The 24,542-nt window shown below is 48.2% G+C and overlaps 1 protein-coding gene across 1 annotated transcript in view; it reads left to right on the top strand.

Moving 5' to 3' along the window:
* Window positions 1–411: 411 nt before the first annotated feature.
* Window positions 412–24,542, top strand: part of LOC147710271 (uncharacterized) — a 55,836-nt gene continuing 31,705 nt past the window's right edge. Inside the window, exon 1 of the mRNA XM_086920952.1 lies at window positions 412–530. The gene's annotated coding sequence lies outside the window, so the exon portion shown is untranslated. The remainder of the gene's footprint in view (window positions 531–24,542) is intronic.

Raw genomic sequence — 24,542 nt, 5'->3', positions numbered from 1 at the left:
GGCATCACTACAAATCCCAGGTGTCCACTAAGGCATGCCTAACAAGTTCAGCCTGTCAAGACTACAGAGGCAACTGCACTGGGGTAATGCTCATACACATAAATGCAAGGACAAAACTACACGTCCCAGAATCCAAAGTGGTGCCTGTTGAATAAATATGAAAAGCAGGAACTGGCTATGTGTATGGCCCGTGGCATAGGGCCAGTTCAGTGGATACCAGCTTCTAGTGGAGGTTGCATGGTGGAGTAGCTGCCGCCTGCCGGACAGGATAAACTACCCTGTCGAGGAGAGCGCAGGATTGAAGCTGCGCAGCACAGGTGCAGCCACCGCCGAACAGGATAAACCACCCTGACTGCCAAACGTGAAGCTGTTTCAGCGCTATCAGTTCGACGTCGGTTCCTCCCCCGTCACCCGAGCCTGGGGTGCCGCCGTGATCCACAGACTGGCGTGACTTGTCGAGGGCGCGTCGCGGTGCCCGGGCTCTGCACCGGAGCACTCTCGCAGCGGCAGAACCGAAACTTCCTGCACAGGTGAGCAGCACCTCCGGGGCGGCAGAGATACACCGGCAGAGCACGCACGCACGTGCAGAACTTCGGGGTAGACGCGGAATTTCATCCAAAACATGGAGTGTGCATGATTTCATCCAAAGATTTAAAGTGGGTTAGGTACGCAGAATTTCATCCGCAGTCGAGTCATTGCTCGGCCGAGATCTAACTGCTGTGCACGAGAGTTGATCGATAAGCAGAGAGGCGGTGGAGAAAGGGGGAGCCCAGGACTTAGGGGCTTATCCACAAGCCACGTGCACCGCCGGTACGTCACTTTTAAAATGGGGGGGAAAGTGACGGTGGCGAAAGGGGCTTGTGAATAGCCGCTTGCTATTTTGGAACGGGGACATGGTAGTCAAAAGCTGTGTGGTAGGTAGAAAGATTATCAGGTTGACGAGGAGAGACGCGCCGGTAGTAAATGAAGAGCAAATTGTGGAATGGGGAGTAGAAAATGAGGCTATGGAGGTGGAGGGAAGAAAACAGACCAGAGGAGGAGTGGTGCCCGTGGTGACTGGAGTGACCGAGAGAATGAGATGAGAGAGAGAGGAGCCTGGTGGAGAGGATGGGGGAAAAAAGAGAGGCAGAGAACTGTTTATTGGAGGGGCAGGGAGACAGGGTGAAAGGTGGAGCACGGAGGAGAAGTCTAGTCAGTTAACTTGGGCAACACACCCCGTCTCTCATTTACACCCCATTGCTTATCCCTCATTTTTTTATCTTTCACTCCTCGCTTCTCAGCCTCAGCCCTTATGCATCCCTCACTCTCACTACTTGTCCCTCTCGCTCACTCCTTAGCCCTCACCCCTCCTGTCACTCACTCCTTCTCCTCCTTTCAAACGCGTCGATTAAAATAGGCAACAACATAATGTCCACCAACGAGTATAACCCTGTCCGTTTTAGGATGACCCCTCCCCCGGTGCCACGCGAGAAGAAGTCAGGACTATTGGCTTTGTCGATGGTTGTTAGTTGCATAAGATAAATACGCAGCAACTATGGCTTGTATATAATTGAAAAAGCTTCCACTTAACGCCCTGGTGACACCATGACAATGTCGCTACTCCTGAGTTACAACAAGCATTTGCAGTGCAATAGGACTCGCAGTTACCGAGTTTAAGCTAATGGCATTGTAAATGACAATGCCTTTTATGTTTTTAAAACAAAAATAAAAGGCATTGTTATTTGCAATGTCAATAGCTCAAACTCGCATAAACGCTAGACCTATTGCATTGCCAATAGGTCTCGCTTTTGGGACCTTATAAATATTTAGTTATGCAGCACAATATCCTTGGTGCAACAACATCAACCGTTGCATGGCTAAACACTCATAAGGTCCCCCCAGGTGAGACCTATTGGCTATGCCAATGCTTGTTAGTTTTTAAGGGTATAGTCAAATCTCACTATCATGGCTAACTTGCCAATAAACATGCACGTAACTAGAGTAGTTCTATGGCATCAATCGCATGGAGTTCTCACGGTAAATACAGTTCCACTACCTTGTATGCTGAGCAGAGGAGGGGGGAGGCTCATGGGAAATCTGGATGACATACACACAGATTTCCCCTAGAATGTATCCATACAGTCAGTCTCTAGTTGCACAGCTTCATGCAAATGTTACTAACGGCAGTCTCTTACAATAGTTTGTGGCTCTGGGCTGGGGGGAGTCCCCTGTAGAGCTTTGGACCCACCAGGGCCAAAGCAGGCAAGGGAGCGCACAGGCATGTAGCAGTGGAACGCTGCACAGACTGAATCCGTCGGCCTGTGCTGGTGTGAGGGCTCGCGCTCCTGCTGCACGAGTGGTACCGGAGGATGGCAGGTACCGAGTGTAGCCGAAGATTGACAGTTGTACTAGCGTTAGTGACTATCGTGGGTGTGTAGCAGAGACATTTTCTTTGGTGCAGCTTGGGGTTGACTCTTTGGACAGCTGCAGGTTCTCGGGTACTTTGGATCAGGTTTCATGGAGTTCACTAGAGGATGCAAAAGCTTCCAACTGTGAATAAGCAGCACCCATGGGGAGCCTTTAGATATCAACTGTAAATGAATGAATGAATGAGTGAGTAGGCTTTTATATAGCGCACGGCGACTCGCTGAGTGGCCTGGCTCTCGGCAACAGAAACAGGTGAGGAGAGGCAAATTCCATTAGGTGTGATAAAATCCATTGAAGTTTAAGAAGATACATCTTTCTGAAGGTTCTTTCCCCTGTAATTGATCTCAGATGACAAGGCATCTGGTTCCACATGCTTGCCGCCCTGATTATAAAAGAGGACCCCCCCCCTCTTCATTGTTTTTCAAAATGGGGGATTGTTAACAAGTCCACGCTACTGGAGCCCAATGCCCTTCCTGGTCTGTACTCCTTGATCCTCGCATTTAAGCATAAGGGGCCCCTGTTGTGGAGGGCCAGTGTCAGACTTTTAAACATTATGCGCTGGCCCACTGGAAGCCAGTGGAGCTTCTTACGGAAATAAGATACTGAGCCGTGTTTAGGTAGCTTGTACCTTAGACGCACTGCCATGTCTGTGCTACTTGTAAGCACTGGACTAGATAGTCAGGGAGACCCAGGTACAGAACATTGACATAGTCCAGCCTAGATAAGATCAGTGCCCTGACCATCATGAGGAAGAAGGTACCGGAATGTTCTAGCATGCAGAGCATCCAGAAGCATGACTTTACCACCCCCGAAACAAGGGCACAGAAGGAAAGTTAGGAATCAAACATCACACCTAAGTTTCTAGCCACCACCTGTGGTGGTGAAGGGGAAACATCATGGGGCCAGGCTCTAGTTCACGCTGGGAGAGGGTTCAACCCAGATAAAAAGTTCTCGGTTTAGTCTGGGCTGCATTGTAATTTGTTTGACAGGAGCCAATCCAGCAGTGCCTCCATGCAGATGCCAAATGATTCTTTAGCGCTCACTGAATCCCCTTTGTATGAGAGCAGAAGCTGCATATCATCTGCATATGATAAGACCCTAATGCCGAAAAGTTCGACCAGAAGAGCCAATGGTTTTACATATATATATATATATATATATATATATATATATACACATACACATATGTGTAATATTGGGGTTCAGCGAGGAGCCCTGGGGAGCATATTCCATTTCAATGTTTTGACTCTGGAGGAACAGTGGTTTATCCAGACTACCTGCTCTTAGTTCCTCAAAAAGGTGCCCATCCAGCCTAAGCCAGGCCCAGTTACCCCTGGATATTTCAGCCTTTTTAGAAAAAATTCTGTGATGCACCATGTGAAATGCTGCTGACCTGTCCAACAGCACCAGAGGCACATTGAGACCGGAACCAAGACTGATCTTAAAGAATTCTGAGACTTTTAAAAGCGTTGTGTCCGTACTGTGTCGAGCTCTGTATCCAGATTGGTACGGGTGTAACAAATTGTTGTCTGCCAAGAAAGAAGGGAGCTGGGGTTTCCCACTTTTTCCAGAGTTTTGGCAGCCGTTAGCAGTAACAAGACTGGTCTGAAGTTTGCTGGCACTTATGGGTCCGCGTCAGCCTTTTAAAGAAGTACAACGTTAGCCCTCTTTCATGAGTCAGGCATAACACCCAAACGAAGCAAGGCAGAGAATAGCTGAATAGCTCCTGATACATTGGGGTAATATTGTCAGCAATAGTCTTGGGGATATGAGGAGGACAAGTGCGCTCTGAGGATCCTGATCTGCAGTTTGCAAATTCCGCCCTCAACTCCTCTGTTGTTGATAGTAAGAAGAGCATCAGCTGTGTTTGTGCTGTGGGCCCTGCCATATCTCCTGATCTCGGAACCAGAGTGAGATGACTGGGTCCCCCAGGTTAGACTGGGTTTTGCAGATCTTCGCTTTAAAGAAGTTGCTGAGCTCTGAACAGAGGACCTGATTGGTCTCCGGCGGTGGGCCATCGTTTTAGGGTCCGAGAAGCTGGAGTTCACTGTTATCAGCCTCTTTAATATCAGCAGCTGGCTCATTTTATGTTGTTGTGATAAACATTGAGGGCCGATTTGTAGTGTATTTTGTCTGCCTCCTGATAGCGTCACCGCCTAGCTCTCTCCAGCCATTTACAGGAAGCTCTTTCCAGCGCTAGGTCCTGGGAAAACCAGCAGGCTCTACGAGACGTTATCTGGTTCCAAGAGGCACTCATTTGTGCAACTATGTCAGCTGCTTTAGCACCATCGCTGCTGGTCTTATTCCTCTCCTGTGCTGGGCCATAATAAAAATGGGTGTGGTCATGATGAGCTGAGCTCCTCATGAGCACCGAAGGGGATAAAGAGCCAAGTACTGATAGTATTATTGTCCTTCCTGGTCTTAACTCATCAAGGACCCTCTTAAGGTCAGATAGAGATGGCGTGTTTCAAGATCTTTTCCCCAGAACATGTGTGAATGATCTACTTTCCTTAAAACCGGTCACGGGCCAAGAAAACAGGAGTAAGAAATTATCCGACCAGGTTGTCGGTTCGGGGTTCTCACAAAGTTCTGCTATATTGGACAGGATGCCATCAATAGCACAGTCTGCACTATACGTGGAGCCCGCATCAACTCGTGTAAGGTTGAGTGAGGCTAGAGATTTCAGAAAACGGATGGACATTGGATCATCTGTCTTGTCCAAATATATGTTGAAGTTGCCCAAGATAGTGAAATTCACATAGTTAATTAATTTATGGGCCATGGCCTGTTCAAGGGATGCTCTGATGTCCCTTGCTTGATCTGTGGGATGGTATATTTTGCCTGAAGTTTATGTACCCGGTTAGTTGGTGAATTATTTTCTGTCTTCATTTTAAAGTTATCAAGTGTTTAATATTGTCGCTGCCTGCCATTTGAGTGCTTGGTAAGGTGGCTATTTATTCTGATCTCAACAATTAATAAACTGCATGGCACAACTGGAAGGCTTCTTATTTAAAAAAAAAAATAATAATAATAATAATCATTACAACATGTCCTGCACGCTGATGTGATGTGCAGTACATTTATTTGGCAGTCAATAAAAAAAGAAAAGGCAACTTTTGAATTGCATTTTCACACAGTGGTTATTCTTCCATTTAATGTCATTGATTATAATTGTACATAGCGCCAAAAGACGCGCATGCCCCTACATAGTGCCAGGAGACGCTCCTGCTATTATTATATAGCTCCAAGAGATGCCTGTGCTACTACATAACGCCAAGGAATGCATGTGCGTCTCGCGGCGCTATTTAGTAGCAAAGGTCCTCCGAGATCTCCTCCCAGAGACCGTCCGCGCGCCGTATCCAGTCTCTGCGTCGCGCCCCCTCTTTCAAGCCTGGTCAGCCTGTGTTTATGTGCGGGTTCATTAATTCATCCTCGAGTACATTACAGAGTCGGGTGGCCCCCACAGCCGCACTTTTGAAGTGCGCATTCCATCCGGGCTTATCGGTGGCGCGGACCGGAGCGGGAGATTGCCTTTCATGTGTCTCGAACTCTCCCCTAACAAAGAACACGTTTCAGAGACTCTGAAAAGGCGGAAAGGTAGTCCTTTTAATGTGCAGCTCCCAACTGTAAATACGAAGAGACTCGACTCCGTGTGAATGACTCCATGTGAATGAAGTTACTGTCCAAAAATTTACCTGAGAATAAACTGTGCATTTCTTTTACACCGAACTGTGTAGCTAGCGGTGCTTAGGAAATGAAGAATTCGCTGGTTAAATTAGGTGCATTTAAAATAAGCCGTGGAATGTCTGGTTCTTGAAGGGAAGGGAGGGAAAGTGAAAGTGCGCAATGCGCGCGCTGTGCTGCCAGTTTCGCAGCTGAAGGGAGAGAGGAGTTGGCAGGCGCGGACAGGAGATGTGCACGCGTATGGAGTGCACATCTCCTTTCCGCGTGTGCCACCTCCTGTCTCAATGGCAGCACCAAAACGGCAAACATAGGCTCGCTAGCGAAACAGCGCATGCGCTGCATTCACAGGCGAGACCTAAAAAGAGCAGGGAAATCCAGAGAGAAAATGACTCTTTAAAGGATTTCCCTTCCCCTACAACGCTCACCTGACATGACGTCATGCCGTAACTTCTCCACTAGTGAGAAGGGAGGAGTGTGAGCAGTGCACATCGCTGTGCCTGCTGTCACTGCCATCCAGAAAAAACGGACCGCCTGTGCCAGGGCACAAAACAGAGCCTGAATGGGAACCCATTTCGAAGCCCCCTTTAACCCCTTGACCGCGGCCGGAATTCCATGCCTGTGCGGCACATTCCGATCACGGGCGTGGTCATGACGGCTCCTGGCCGCCATCAGCACACGCCCACCGTGACGCATGATGGACAGGAGCCGTCATCAGCATGCAAGGGGTTAAAACACTGTCAGTGCTCAGCACATGGGAGACTCTGCCACTTAAAACCCTGGGTAGTAACGACTTGTAAATAGGAACTTGACATGCTTGCTTAACATCATTATAAGGTTTCAGTGACTTCAACCCATGAAGTCAGAAAACACTGGACCCACAGATGAGGATGAGGACTCTGCAAGACAACGGAGGCAGGCACGCAGGATGTGGGGGTGTTTACATTCCCAGAGTCCTTTGCAGTGTGCACTGTGTGGGATCTAGTCTCCTATGGCTTAATATATATATATATATATATATATATATATATATATATATATATATATATATATATATATATATATATATATATATATATATATATATTTATTTATAAAGTTTTATATAGCGCAAACTTGATCCCGAAGGATATCAGAGCGCTTTACAATTTGAGGCAAAGGTAACAAATCAGAACATTAGTCCAACATGGGGAATCTAACAACCACCTGGGTGAACGAAGTATGTGCTACACGATGGAGCACAATGACTCAAGGGGAGCAAAACTCAACAATCATGTACAGGAACAACAACCAGAACCAAAAACAATGATCATATACAAGAACAACACTTGACACCATAGTATGTCCGATGTGCCCAGAACTAAATTCTGTTTAATTATGACAAGGGAACCCAAACTGTGGCTGAGGACCGTGGGAAAGTATGCTCTGAAAAACAAGGGTCCCCAGCCCATCAGAATCCACAACAGCAACACAACATAGGCCGCAATAGGAGACTACACCCGTCCTCCGTCCAGCCGGACAGGGCATCCACCTGAGCAAAATGAACAAACACGACAAACGATCAAGAGGCACAGTCCTGCACCCTACCCAAGAAAGACAAACAACTCTACCTAAAGTCTAAAGACTCTAGATAGTGCTTTCACAACCTAACCATTGTGTTTTATTTAGTTGTGTCTAGCATTTTTTTGGCAATACTTTAAATCCAAACACTGAGTCACAAGTGGCCAATATTGCTCGTTTTTTGCCTGTGAAATGGTTTTCCTTGTATGTTGTTTGTCTTTCTTGAGTAAGGCACAGGACTACGCCCCCCGACCACCCACCGTGTCTGTTCATCTCGCCCAAACAAACACCCTGTCCGGCTGGACAGAGGACAAACGCAGTCTCCCACTACGGCCTACACCATCTCGCTGCCGTTGATTCTGGCAAGCCAAGGACCCCTGTCCTTCAGAGCTGAACTCAATTCTGGACACTCAAAACTCACGCCCTTCATCTCTCAGCACTCCCAACCCATGTTCTGCCTCCTTCCATCTTCCCTCCACACGTGCAGCTTTTTTTGTATTCATGACTGCAAGACAAGTAGGAGGGGGAATGGTAATGGACTCTGAACCACTCAAAGCACTGGGGCCTTTTTGAAAGTGGGATGGAGCTACAAAAACAGAGATTATACTTAACCCCTTAAGTGCTGCTGACGGCCAATGGTCGTCAGCAGCGCTACCTCCCCAGTGCTGCGCACGACCATTGAACGTCCATTCAGCACTAGTTCTAATGGACAGCGGAGCACTGGGGAGAAATGTTTACACGCAGCTAAGGTGTTAACAACAATCCACCTTGAGAATCAGAGTCCAACATACAGATTGCAGGACAAGAGGTTAAATGAGCTTCGTTCCGTGAGAAAGTAACACTATCGTTCTAAAGTGAGATGCTGCATTTCAGCCTCAAAGGCAGCAATTTCTCCGTATTCAGCATAATTAAATTACTAGTTCAAGTCAAGTCAAATGATTTATATAGCGCACTACATACCCATAGGGTCTCAAGGCGCTTGAAGAAGGGTGGGGGAATTACTTGTCGAATATCCAAGTTTTAAGTTGCTTTCTGAATGCTAGGTGGTTCTGAGTGAGGCGAAGGTGAGTGGGAAGTGAGTTCCAGGTTTTAGCTGCCAGGTAGGAGAAGGATCTACCTCCCATGGTGGTTTTGTTGATGCGAGGTACAGTAGCAAGGGCTTGGTTGGAGGATCGTAGCTGGAGGGGGTGTAGAAGGAGAGTCGTGTGTTAAGGCATTCGGGTCCAAGTTCGTAGAGTGCTTTGTGTGCGTGGGTTAGGAGGTGGAAAGTAATCCTTTTATTGACGGGGAGCCAGTGGAGGTTTTTCAGGTGACCAGAGATGTGGTCTTTACGCGGGATGTCTAGTATGAGTCTGGCTGAAGCGTTCTGGATGCGTTGGAGTTTTTTCTGGAGTTTTGCGGTGCTACCGGCGTATAGGGTGTTTCCGTAGTCCAGGCGGCTCGTGACCAGTGCGTGGGTGACAGTTTTTCTTGTTTCGGTGGGGATCCAGCGAAATGTTTTTTTGAGCATGCGAAGAATATTGAAGCAGGATGATGAAACGGCGTTGACTTGTCTGTTCATGGAGAGTGAAGAATCCAGGATGACGCCCAGGTTCCGTGCGTGGTCCGTCGGGATGGGTGCTTTTCCAAGAACCTCTGGCCACCAAGAGTCATCCCAGGCAGAGGGGGAGGTACCTAGGATAAGGACTTCTGTTTTGTCTGAGTTCAGTTTTAGTCGGCTGCGCTTCATCCACTCGGCTACTTCTTTCATTCCTTCATGTAGGTTGGTTTTGGCAGTGTTCGGGTCTTTGGTGAGTGATAGGATCAGTTGAGTGTCATCAGCGTATGAGATGATGTTGAGGTTGTGTTGGCGTGCGATGACTGCGAGGGGGCTCATGTATACGTTGAAGAGGGTGGGGCTGAGTGAAGATCCTTGTGGCACGCCACAGATGACTTCAATGGCCTCTAACTTGAATGGTGGGAGGCAGACTCTTTGGGTTCTTCCGGTGAGGAACGAGGTGATCCAATCCAGTGCTTTTCCTTGGATTCCGATGTTTCTGAGGCGCTGTAATAGGGTGCTATGACAGACTGTGTCAAAGGCTGCGGAGAGGTCGAGGAGGATGAGGGCGACTGTGTCTCCATTGTCCAGTAGAGTTCGAATGTCGTCTGTGGCTGCGATGAGGGTGGTCTCAGTGCTGTGTTTGGCTCGGAAGCCGGACTGTGAGGAGTCGAGGGATTTGTTGGTTTCGAGGAATGCGGCGAGCTGGTTGTTGACAGCTTTCTCGATGACTTTGGCCGGGAATGGAAGGAGCGAGATGGGGCGGTAGTTTTTGAGTTCGGTGGGTTCAGCTGTGGGTTTTTTCAGAAGGGCGCTGAGTTCGGCATGTTTCCAGCTTTCCGGGAAGGTGGCGGAGTTGAAGGAGCAGTTGATGACGTCTCGGAGGTGTGGTGCTATGATGGAGTCTGCTTTGTTGAAGATCTGGTGAGGGCATGGGTCTGTGGGGGATCTTGAGTGGATGGAGTTCATCAGGCGGATGGTGTCCTCAGTGGAGATTGGGTTCCAGTCATTAAGGATGTTCAAGGGGGGTGAAGGTCCTGCAGAGGGTTGGGTGGGTTGGTCTCCGGGTCGGTTGTCGAAGCTGTTGTGGATGTCTGCGATTTTGTTGTGGAAAAATGAAGCTAGGGAGTTGCAGAGGGCTTGAGAGGGGGTGATGTCGTTGGAGTTGGCTGAGGGGTTGGTAAACTCTTTGACGATGTTGAATAATTCCTTGCTGTTGTGGGCGTTGTTATCTAGTCGGTCTTTGAATGCGGCTTTCTTGGCAGACCGGATTAGTTGGTGGTGTATGCGGGTGGCGTTTTTGAAGGCATTCCTGGTGCTGGTGTTTGGGTCTTTAGGTCTCGCGACCTATCTGTGCGCAAGCGCATCGAGCGGAGCGAGAATTCATGTCGGCAAAACACAAGTCAAACCAAAGGGCTTACAGCCCCGCAGTTTTCATGAAGTTGACGTGAACAAGCACGCGCATTCAGGGCCAGCCCAGCACATCAAAGGGCTTCTCCTCCCCTAATTATTCATGGCCGGCCACAGGCCGGCCGTACTCTGTTTCCCAAGCCCGCCCCCATCCTCCACGCCCCCCATCCTCCACGCATCTCCTTTCACCATGCCTGCACTCAGCCCAGCACATCAAAGGGCTTCTCCTCCCCTAATTATTCATGGCCGGTCGCAGGCCGGCCGTACTCTGTTTCCCAAGCCCGCCCCCATCCTCCACGCCCCCCCATCCTCCACGCCCCCCATCCTCCACGCCCCCCATCCTCCACGCATCTCCTTTCACCATGCCTGCACTCTATACTTACCCACATCGCATCGCCTACAATAATGTCCTTTGAAATCTGCAGGCTGATTCATTCATCTGTTATTTGAGTCACATTTATTTTTATGATTTCGAATATTTTAATTAATTCTGTTAGACTTTTTGAAAAAGTAAAACGTTTTTGCAATTTTGCCACGAGAAATATATCTTTTATGGTATAATTTATGGTGATGTCGTTTCTGCAAGCTTCATAAATAAAATTGCCCAATTTCCCACATTTGCAGAGTACAGCGTGTCCTTGCTCACAGAGCAGCATACTGCGTGAAACGAAATGCGTTGTCAATTAGACATTTTGGGAAGGAGATCTCTGTTAAGGCCGGCCGTACTCTGTTTCCCAAGCCCGCCCCCATCCTCCACGCATCTCCTTTCACCATGCCTGCACTCTGGCCGGCCGTACTCTGTTTCCCAAGCCCGCCCCCATCCTCCACGCATCTCCTTTCACCATGCTTGCACTCTATACTTACCCACATCGCATCGCATCGCCTACAATAGCAATAGCTCAAGCAGCATTTCTCCTGCACAAGGCTCGCAAAAGGCTCTCCTCCCTCCCCACATCCAAGGCATCAATCACCCTCCCACAGGCTTCCCCAGCGCTGCCCCGCCCCCTGCTTCACGGCCAGGCCATCTGTTCCCAGCAGCAGCATTTCTCCTGCGCCAGGCCACATCAAAGGCTCTGTGCCACTTTCACCCACACAGCACCACTTTCAGACACGCAACGCCACTCACACCCACGCAAGCCCACTATCACCCACGCAACACCACACTCACCCACGCAATGCCACTCATCCAAGCAACACCACTCCCACATCAACGCAACTCATCCACGCAACGCAACTCATCCACGCAACGCCACTCATCCACGCAACGCCACTCATCCACGCAACGCCACTCATCCACGCAACGCCACTCATCCACGCAACGCCACTCACCCACGCAACGCCACTCACCCACGCAACGCCACTCACCCACGCAACGCCACTCACCCACGCAACGCCACTCACCCACGCAACGCCACTCACCCACGCAACGCCACTCACCCACGCAACGCCACTCACCCACGCAACGCCACTCACCCACGCAATTCCACTCACGCATGCAACGCCACTCACACACCCCCTCACCCTCAAACAACTTACACTCACACACCCACGATCTCCTCACACCCATCACAACACTCTCACACTCACTATACATCACACACTCTCAGCCACAAACCACCTCACTCACCCTCACCCTCACACACCCTCACCCTCACACACCCTCACCCACAGTCACACACTCAACATTCAAACTCGCACACCCTCACTCACCTTCACACCCTCACAACACTCACCCTCACTCACCCTCAAACTCTCACCTTCACTCACCCACACCTATCATCACACACTCTCACATCCCATTACCCTCACCCCCTCATCTTCACACACCCTCATCCCATCACCCACACTCATACTCACACTCACACCGTCACCCTCACTCACCCTCAAACACCATCACACACCCTCACACCCCCTGAACATCACATCCAATCCCCCTCACACCTTCCAAGTCCACCCTCACAACCCTCACTCATGCTCACACCGTCACCCTCACTCACACTCACACATCATCACACACCCTCACACCCCCTGAACCTCACATCCAATAACCCTCACACTCACACCGTCCAAGGACACCCTCCTAATCCACCCTACAACACCACCCTACAACTCCACCCCCCAAAATGACTGCGCATCTATGTTAATGCAAGCAAAGCTTTTGCAGTGTGGCTTGATGTGTACCTTACCAAAAAAAAATGAAAAAAATTTACATGTATAATATAAAAAAAATTACTGATGTCTTTGATTTTGGATTCAGCGCTAACAACAGCATCAATAAACATTACATAGGTCTCTTAGCTTCAGAAACAACGCTTCACAACATTAAGACATTTGAAGTGTACAATATTCACGGCGAAAATATAAACACTTATAGCCATCATCACAACAACTCTCACTCACACCCACTCACACCCTCACACACAGCCTCACACACCATCACTCATCCTCAAACTCCCTCACAACCGCAAACACCATCACTCAACAACACACCCTCACCCTCAACAACCTCACCCTCACACACCCTCACTCACCCTCCCCCACTCACCCTCACACACCATCACTCTACATCACCCCCTCACCCTCACACCCCCTCACACACCCTCACCCACAGTCACACACTCAACCTTAAAACTTGCACACCCTCACTCACCTTCACACACTCACACCCTCACAACACTCGCCCTCACTCACCCACACCTAGCATCACACACACTCACACCCCATTACCCTCACCCCCTCATCTTCAGACACCCTCACCCCCTCACCTTCAGACACCCTCACCCCCTCACCCTCACAACCCTCACACCCTCACTCATACTCACACAGTCACCCTCACTCGCCCTTACACACCATCACACACCCTCACACCCCCTGACCCTCACATCCACTCACCCTCACACTCACACCGTCCAAGTCCACCCTCCAACTCCACCCTACAACACCACCCTACAACTCCACCCTACAACTACTAATCCACCCTCCAACTACTAATGCACCCTCCAACTACTAATCCACCCTCCAACTCCAAAAGTAAATAGCATTAGGCAACATTTAATTCAATAACAAAACATCAGATTACACACTTGTAGGTATTCAAAAATGAAAACTTAATGCATCGCAAGGACAGTGCACAAATTAATACATAAAAACGCAGGAAAGGATTGTTAAATATAACATTTTTTACAGAAAAAAGTAAATCCAAAGAAAAAAGGGAAACATCTGAATACACAGCGAGTAATACACCAATTTAAAAGGGGGCAAAGACCTCTAAAGGACACAAATTCACAACATAAAGCAGTCACTAAAGTAAGGGGAAATAAATAAACCATTAAACAATGGTGGAAAGAATCCACAAAACAAAGAAAGTGCGTAATCACAAGAGCACTAGACCTCACATCCTACTTGCAATTCACTAATAAGTACAAGAAAGTATTTCACTCAAACTAAACAACAACAACAATACAATTTTTAAAGGTGGCTTCATACTTATACTTTGCCACAATTAATGCACATCTGTAGTCGGAAATTTATAAGGAGGTAAACATTGTCTCGAATAAGCAAACACAGACAAAATCAATGCGCATCTATGTTAATGCAAGCCAAGCTTTTGCAGTGCAAATTGATGTGTACCTTACAAAAAAATGATAACTTTTGACATGCATTATATAAAAAACGTTACTGATGTGTTTGTTTTTTGATTCAGCGTTAACAACAGCATCAATCAACATTACATAGGGCAGGATTAGCTTTCTCAAAAAACGCTTCACAACATTAATACATTTGAAGTGTACAATATTCACGGAGAAAAAATGATCACTTATAGGCATCATCACTATGACTCACACCCTCACCCTCAGCCGAACACACCCTCACTCATCCTCACCCTACATCACACCCTCACACTCTCACAACCTCACACCCTCAATCACACTCATACCCTCACACACCATCACTCACCAACACACGCTCAGCCTCACTCACAACATCAAAAGCCCAGACACTCACATCCACTCACAGTCACACTCACACCGTCCAAGTCCACCCTCCAACTACACCGTAAAACAAGTAAATAGCGTTAGGCAACATTTACCCTCACCCCCTCATCCTCACACACACTCTCACAACACTCACACCCTCACTCATACTAAAACAGTCACGCTCAATCACTCTCACACACTGTCACACACCCTCAAACACCCAAACACTCACATCCACTCACCCTCACACTCACACCGTCCAAGTCCACCCTCCAACTACACCCTATAACTACTATACCACCCTACAACTTTACCCTCAAACTACAACTCCACCCTCAAACTCCACACATAAATAACGTTAGGCAACATTTATTTTAATACATACTAATCAGATTACACACTTGTAGCTATTCAAAAATGTAAACTTAATGCAACGCAAGGACAGTGCAGCAATTAATACACAAAAATGAATAAAGGGATTGTAAAATAAAACATTTCTTTCACAAAGATCATAAATGCACACAAAATAGGCAAACATCTGAATACACAGCAAATAATACAACAATTTAAAAGTGGACAAAGCGAGCTAAAGGAAACAAATTCACAACATAAAGCACTTACTAAAGTAAGGGAAAATAAACCATTAAACAATGCCAGCAAAAATCAAAAACGCAAACAAAGTGCGCAATCACAAAAGCACGCGACTCTGGTGTTGCTCTAACTCATGCTGCTGTTGCACGAAGTGTTTTGGAGGTGCTAAGTGCACAACAACAGGAACAACGTACACCAAAACAGCATCAAACAGCATCAAAAGAGCACAACTCAACAACACAACAACACTACTAACCACCACCCCAACACCACGATTCAACAGAACATTATCACTCCGCAACAACACATTAACACAATGCACCAACACAACAACACTCAGCACATTAACATTGTCACACTGCTACACTACAACATCGCTCAGCAACACCAGAACAACACCCAATAACACCACAACACCACTCTCAAGGACCACATCATCACTCGCAAACACCACATTAACACTACACAGCACCACACCAACACTCCAAAATACAACAGTACTCAGCACCATCACAATACCACTCTCCATCACCACATGGACAAAACAACAACACCACAATGATACTAATGTTTAAAAATTAATGCGGCTGTGTTGGTAAGTGTTGCTAGGCTGCTGGAAAGTGATGCTGCATGTGTTGTTAGCTCTCGCCCTCAATATACCTATCTAACTATCTATATAAATCACAAATTAACAACAACATCTATACAATAATAGGATTACACCACATTTAAATAAATAATAAACAATACAATGCATTCATGTAATGATGGACTAAATAACACGGCAAAAATAACACCTACACAATAAGATCTTGGTAACACATAAAAAAACTCTTGTAAATTACAATTAAAATACCATTCCTGTAGATACGCCAATAAACAAAACAATAAACAAAATCAATTTACACCCAAAATATGCACTTGGAAAAAGGGACGGAAGTAATACACTCATGTTATTAACAATACAAGACCAATACTGTACATACGATACCTGAAATAATAACCCGCACGTCAAACGCAACGCTACGTCACCAAACGTAGCCCTGCGATTGGCTAAGGATTACGTCATACATCAAACACATTCAGAATACACAAAAAAGACTAGAACGCTAAACACTTAACGTAATTCACGTAAAGGAAACACATAGCGCTCGCCATTTTTATTTCAATAACACTTTATACACAACGTTAAAACAAAAAACATTACAACACATAACACATACTTAAAAATAAATACATACAAAGACATGTTAGAATAAAATACATACATGCAACACAATACCACTCGGACATCACATCTGACAATTGCTATAAAACAACAAACACAAAGCATAACGCAACAACATATAATACACTACATAACAAACATATATACAAAAATATTAATACACACCATCACAAAAACACTACTCAACTATGCAAAACACAAACAACACTCAGCACCAACACATCAACATCTCTGCAACAGGACAGCACCACTCACAAATAATCCAGCATTACATGCAACGCCACACACACATGCAACGCCACACACACATGCAACGCCACACACACATGCAACGCCACACACACATGCAACGCCACACACACGCAACGCCACGCACACACGCAACGCCACGCACACACGCAACGCCACGCACACACGCAACGACACTCACACACGCAACGACACTCACACACGCAACGCCACGCGCACACACACAACGTAAGTCACACACACAACGCAAGTCACACACGCTATGCCACTCACACACACTACGTAAGTCACACACGCAACGCCACTCACACACGCTACGCCACTCACACACGCAACGCCACTCACACACGCAACGCCACTCACGCACGCAATGCCACTCACGCACGCAACGCCACTCACACACGCAACGCCACTCACACACGCAAGCCCACTCACACACGCAACGCAAGTCACACACGCTACACCACTCACACACGCTACACCACTCACACACGCTACGCCACTCACACACGCTACGCCACTCACACACGCTACGCCACTCACACACGCAACGCCACTCACACACGCAACGCCACTCACACACGCAACGCCACTCACACACGCAACGCCACTCACACACGCAACGCCACTCACACACGCAACACCACTCACACACGCAACACCACTCACACACGCAACGCCACTCACACACGCAACGCCACTCACGCACGCAATGCCACTCACGCACGCAATGCCACTCACGCACGCAACGCCACTCACGCACGCAACGCCACTCACACACGCAAGCCCACTCACACACGCAACGCAAGTCACACACGCTACACCACTCACACACGCTACGCCACTCACACACGCTACGCCACTCACACACGCTACGCCACTCACACACGCTACGCCACTCACACACGCAACGCCACTCACACACGCAACGCCACTCACACACGCAACGCCACTCACACACGCAACGCCACTCACACACGCAACACCACTCACACACGCAACACCACTCACACACGCAACGCCATGCACACACACAACGCAACTCACACACGCAACGCCACTCACACAGGCAACGCCACTCACACAGGCAACGCCACTCACACAGGCAACGCCACTCACACAGGCAACGCCACTCACACAGGCAACGCCACTCACACAAGCAACGCCACTCACACAAGCAACACCACTCACACAAGCAACACCACTCACACAAGCAACGCCACTCACACACGCAACGCCACTCACACACGCAACGCCATGCACACAGGCAACGCCATGCACACAGGCAACGCCACTCACACAGGCAACGCCACTCACACAGGCAACGCCACTCACACAGGCAACGCCACTCACACAGGCAACACCACTCACACACGCAACACCACTCACACAGGCAACACCACTCACACATGCAACACCACTCACACATGCAACGCCACTCACACATGCAACGCCACTCACACATGATACGCCACTGACGCATGCAACGCCACTCACACATGCAACGCCACTCACTCAAAGCAACGCCACTCACTCACGCAACGCCACTCACACACGAAACGCCACTCATCCACGCAACACCACTCATCCACGCAACCACACTCGCGCACGCAACACACACATGCAACGCCACTCACACATGACACGGAACTCACACATGCAACACCAATAAAAAAATGCAACGCCACTCACACATGCAACGCCACTCACACATGCAACGCCACTCACACATGCAACGCCACTCACACATGCAACGCCACTCACACATGCAACGCCACTCACACATGCAACGCCACTCACACACGCAACGCCACTCACACACGCAACGCCACTCACACACGCAACGCCACTCAGGTTTCCAATAGGTATCGCAGTAGGAAAGTTGGAGCCATTACAATTGCAAATAACAATGCCTTTTATTTTTTTTATCATTTTTAAAACCTAAAGGGCTTTGTCATTTACAAAACCAATAGCTCCAACTTTCCTACTGCGAGACCTATTGGCAACGCCAGTGCTTGTTTTCCATGCCTTTTCGAGAGAGCGACAGAGTTTCTTAGATTTCTTAAGATCGTCATTGAACCAGGAGGCATTTTTGCTGCCTAGCTTGATTTGGCGTTTTTTCAACGGTGCTAGGATGTCGGCGCTGTTGGATAGCCATTGGGTGAAGTTAATGGCTGCTTGGTCGGGGTTTGAGGAGTGGGCAGGGGGGTTTTGAAGAAGCGATGAGGAGATCTGGTCGATGGTGATTTTGTTCCAGTTTCTTCGCAGGGTATGTTGAGGGTGGTTGTGGGTTGTGGTCTTATTGTAGATAAAGTGAACGCAGCTGTGGTCCGTCCAAAGGAGAGCTGTGGTGTGGCTGAAGGAGACATGTTTGCTTGAGGTGAAGATAGGGTCGAGTGTGTGACCTGCAATGTGGGTGGGGGTAGTGACAAGCTGTTTGAGTCCGAGGTTGGCGAGATTGTCCAGAAGGGTGGTTGCGTTGCTGTCATTGTTCTTTTCCAGGTGAAAGTTGAGGTCTCCCAATAGAATGTATTCCTCGGAGGGGAGGGCGTGAGGGGTGACAAAGTCAGTGATGCCGTCACTGAATTGTGCACGGGGTCCTGGAGGCCGGTAGAGGAGGGTGCCTCAGTGTGGTCTTGGGGTCGGTGTGGATCTGGAAGTGAAGGTGTTCGGCGTTAGCGAGGTTGACGTCTGAGCTGGTAGAGATGCGGATGGAATTCTTGTGCACGATAGCGATGCCTCCTCCAGTTTGGTCGGTGCGGTCCTTACGGATGATCTTGTAGCCTTCCGGGATGGCAATGGTGATGTCTGGGGCTGAAGAGGCGTTCATCCATGTTTCTGTTAGGAAGGCGACGTCTGGAGAGATGGTGTCTAGTAGATTCCAGAGGTCGATGGCGTGCCTGTGGACCGAGCGGGTGTTGAGCAGGATGCATTGAAGGTGGTTGGGGTCAGATAAATGTTTTGTGTCCGAGGAAGAGGAGTTGTTCTTGGTGCCGTCGAACTTGCAGGAGTTGCAAGAGAAGGGTCCATGTGTGTGTCTAGGAGTGGCTTGGACACAGTTGGGGAAACGGCCGGGGTTTAGAGCTAAGAGGGTGGTGGCGTCGTATGTAATCCGGGTGGGGTAGGTGGTACAAGGGCCAGGGGGTCTGGCGCTGGGCGCGGTCCAGGCGCGGACGGGCGTAGACGCGCTTACCTTTGGCGCACCTTCGGCGCAGCCGTAGCGCGTGGACGCTGCGCGTTGGGTCATCAGTCTTAAGTGGAGAGTGGAGGGGGGGCGGAGCGTGGGCGGGGCAGCTGGGAGGCAGGAGCTGGGAGGAGACGCGGGCTCACACAAGGTAAACAAACACTCCACAAAATGGCAGCCCGGTACCAGAAACGAAACTGGGGCACAGCCGGAGTGCGAGATAGGTACACCAATTATTAAAATAATGTAATGACTGTGCAGGCGCTTTTTACCTTCCTCGCAATGCAAGGCCAATGAACAATAATTATGTAGGCACTTAAATGATGTCAGGCGCGATGCAAACGCTCTAATAGGGCAAGCAGGCAGCAGGCATAAAATTAATAGTAACGATACCAAGCGCGATACCAAGCGCTGCGTGCACTTAAAAAATACAATAGAAGATTGGGTTGAGAGCAGAACAGTAGCGTACTTTATTCAAAGAGTCGTCGAAGAGCAGCTTAACCGACTGCTACATCTGCTTTACTCCAGCCATCAAGGCAGTAATTCTTTATGCTTTCATTTCTTTTGTCTGTCACATCACATATATGCAGTGCTTAATTTGTAAACTAAGTGCCAGGGCCCTTACCAGGAGGCCACTGCAGCTTGCACCACCCGTTGCCCCATCATCGCTGTCAATGGCGGTACCAAAACAACTACTAACCATCTCTCTCGCCTTCCAGGTCCCCAAAGCTAAAGGAATAGCAGAGGAGGCTGGTATTAGTATTTTTTTTAATGTATATTCTATTCATAAACAACAGTTGCTTTCCTCATCTCTAAATTAGATGAGCAGCGCCACCAATTGGAAGTGGAAGTGGCATAAGTGTAGTGATCGGTGATGACACTTATCTGCCGATGCCGAGCACCGGAAACCAATTAAGTGCAGTGGGGAACCCACCGGCTCAAATTAAGCACTGCATATATGCATCATTAAAGTTGCTTTACAATGTCCAGAACACACATTCGAAATCATTTGAGGATTGATCATGCAGGGGAGCCTTTCATTGATTATATTCAGAAGAAGGGAAATGTTGACCCTTTTGAAAACCGAGTAGAGGCAGAGGCAGGGTACAGGGTAGAGTGGTGTAACAGGCAGGCTTTGATGATTTGAAGACCCTCTGTTTCCAGAATGTTCTCGGGCATGCTTTTGGTTAGTTAGTGCGTTTAAAACCAACGCACGTCCGCTTTCTGAAAGCCAGGCCTGGACCCTACTATGGAGGTGAATGACGCCCTTCTCGTTGGAGTGTTTACTAATCCTTTCCAACTCTGGAGACGTCAGTTCAACTACAACCGTCAGCACATTCACTGATTACCAGGAGGAGCGAGAAGGGGTGTGACAGTTGAGGGGCGAGGAATGGGGATATTATAAAATGCAGAGGCTGTGTTCATTGTAGGATATGATCATTGAACATTTTATTCCTACTCCTGAGGTGAGGGGAGGTCTGATCAGAGAGAGGGAGGAGGCATGAGAAGTGACAACTGGCTGAGGAGTGAGGGACAAGAGGAGTGAGTGAGTGAGCGGTAAGAGATATGAAGCAAACCATGAGAAAGGGATGAAGAGTGACAACATGGACGGAGAACTGAGGTATGAAGACTGAGGTCTATGGACTGATGGCTGAGAAGAAAAGAGTGAGGAAGGAGTAGCGGGGCATTAGAAGTGAGAGATGAGAAGCGAGTGAGCACTGATGAGCGCAAGGAATATTAAGTGAGGCAGGAGGGCAGAGGTTAAGATTGAGGCTCTGTACGTAGGAAACAGCGAGCCTGTGCATACTCTGCATATATTGGAAGGCACAGTGTAACCCCTGACCCCTACCAGAGCAGTGAAACACAAGAGCAGGTCACAAAAGCGTCCGCATTGCACTGTTTGCTCAGCGAGGTTCTGTTTCTGTGTTGTTACTGCACATTTCTGGCCTGTCCGGAATGTGCATCACTGCAGGTCTCTGGCTTGGCTAGCACCCATCCCTGGTGTGAGTAAACTTGTGCATTGAGGATTACTCTTAGTGCGCAGCGTTGTCTGTTTTTGAAGTGACAAACTGTGTGTGTGTGTGTGTGTATATGTGTGTGTATATATATATATATATATATATATATATATATATATATATATATATATATACTAGCAGCCCGTCCCGATCTTGTCCGGGAGCAACAGGCTTCCCCCGACCCCCCACCCGCCCCGACATTGTCCAGCAGCCCGGGCCCCCGCCTGCTCCGACCCCCACCTGCCCCGACCCCCGCCTGCCCCCAAAGTGGGTCCCCTTACATGATTGCTGTTACACCATAAAAACACGGGATCATTCTCTTTTCTGCTGCAGCCAGGGCCCCCTCCCAGCCCGTCCCCTGCCTGCCCCGACATGGGTCCCCTTACCTCAGCCTCCGCTCCTCCTGCCTGTCCGCTGCTCCTCACATTACCGCTCCTCCCCCGCGCCATGTCCGCTGCTCCCTTACCTCAGCCGCCGCTCCTCCAGCCTGTCCGCTGCTCGCACCACCGCTGGCCTGTCCGCTGCTCCTCACATCACCACTCCTCCCTCGCGCCATGTCCGCCGGTTCTCGTTGTGCTCCTGTACGCCGCTCCTCCCCGCGCTCCTGACATGAGCATGCACGTCGCGGCCGGCGCTAGTTCGGAGGGACTACTTTTTTTTATTGTAAATTTTTTAAATAACGTGGTTTTTTTTGTTAATTTATATAGCCTATAACCATCTACACACCCTGACCATTGCAACGGTGTATCGGGTGTGTGGATTGGTGCTGTGGTTCCCGAGTTTACCCTCCTCAAAGGCTGAAAGTTCTTTCAGCCTTTGAGGAGGGTAAACTCGGGAACCGCAGCGCCAATCCACACACCCGATACACCGTTGGAATCGTCAGGGTGTGTAGATGGTTATAGGCCATATATATATATATATATATATATATATATATATATATATATATATATAAAAAACGTTATTTAAAAATTTTACAGTAAAAAAATAAATAAAGGAAGAACTTTCAGCCTTTGAGGCGGGTAAACTCGGGAACCACAGCGCCAATCCACACACTGATACACCGTTGGAATCGTCAGGGTATGTAGATGGTTATAGGCTATATATATTAAAAAAACGTTATTTAAAAAATTTACAGTAAAAAAAAAGGAAGTTCTTCCTTTTTTTTTTTTTTACTGGAAATTTTTTAAATATATATATATATATATATATAGCCTATAACCATCTACATCCCCTGACGATTCCAACGGTGTATCAGTGTGTGGATTGGCGCTGTGGTTCCCGAGTTTACCCGCCTCAAAGGCTGAAAGTTCTTCCTTTATTTTTTTTTTACTGTACATTTTTTAAATAACATTTTTTAAAAAATTTATATAGCCTATAACCATCTACACACCCTGACGATTCCAACGGTGTATCGGGTGTGTGGTTTGGCGCTGTGGTTCCCGAGTTTACCCGCCTCAAAGGCTGAAAGTTCTTCCTTTATTATAGTAGTATAGATATATATATTGTGCGTGTGTGTTTGATATATAGTGTGTAGATATGTGTGTGTGTGTATATATATATATATATATATATATATATATATATATATATATATATATGTGTGTGTATATATGTTTCAATGAAGACGTCTAAAAATGCAACAAGCGTTTTGCTGAGGTGCGCAATCCTCATGTAGAACAGCTTTGTGCCGACCATTTGTAGGTACTGTGGGTCTGCGAAAGATCCAGCCAGACAAGCGCTAGTCATATGTCTGTGGTTAGGAATGTGCTGTGCTGCTCATAAGTCTCCAGGTGTGCACTACTTCACAGCTCTATACGCCCAGAAGTGTGATGCTGCAGTGTTCCTACACTTCGGGGTACAAGTTGCTGCACGGTCCTGGGCTTTCCAGAATGTGTGATGCTGAATATTTTGGAATGGCCAGATTCTATGTTGCTGCATAACCAGCAGCAGCTGCTACCGATCAGGGGGGTGGGAAGGAAATTAAGAAAAGAAACACTTACCTGGGAGGGACGGCCACCGCCTCTTCTCCTTCCTCTTCTTCCTGTTTCCGCTGGCAGCAAGAAGCACCTGGCTCAGAGGCTCTCCATAGCCATTCACAACACTACAATGAAGCGTTGTGATTGGTCTGAACACCATGGCTCGACCCTCAGACGCGGACTGGGAGGCTTTGTATGTTTCTCACCAGGCTATGTGAAGCAAGTCTGGTGAGGAAGATGTAAAGTGCGCAGGAGTGTTTGGCTGGCCCGAGAGGACCGGCCAAGCAGTCATTGCACTTGAAGAGTGTCAACTTCTCCTCTCGCTGCTCTCGCCACCCACGCCCGCCCTGAGAGCCAATGACTTCAACAGGAAAAAGAAAATGATGATAACGATACATTATACATTATTTTTTTTCCTATTGATCAATGGGGCAAATCTCTTTCACCTTAGCAGAGGAGGCGCCACTGTTGTTCATAACGTTGCAATCCAGAGGTTGTCCCGCTGCACTGTTAGTAAATGTACATACTGTGTGGCGCTGATTAGTTCCAGACTGTCAAGAGTATGTGATTTTGAACTGCTCAAGGGTGTTGAGAAAGTGTGTTGACTCTCAGTGGAGACTGAGTGTTGCTCATGTTGCCTTTATTTGCCCAACCTACGCTCACCCACACTGCTCTCGGCTAGCTCGCACTTGCAGCCGCTGGCGCGTGCACCATCACCCTGT

This window comes from Lissotriton vulgaris, chromosome 5 (assembly GCF_964263255.1).
Source record: "Lissotriton vulgaris chromosome 5, aLisVul1.2, whole genome shotgun sequence".
NCBI classification, from domain to species: Eukaryota; Metazoa; Chordata; class Amphibia; order Caudata; family Salamandridae; genus Lissotriton; species Lissotriton vulgaris.
The sequence above is the reverse complement of the archived record's forward strand: the minus strand, read 5'-3'. Positions and strand labels throughout refer to the sequence as shown.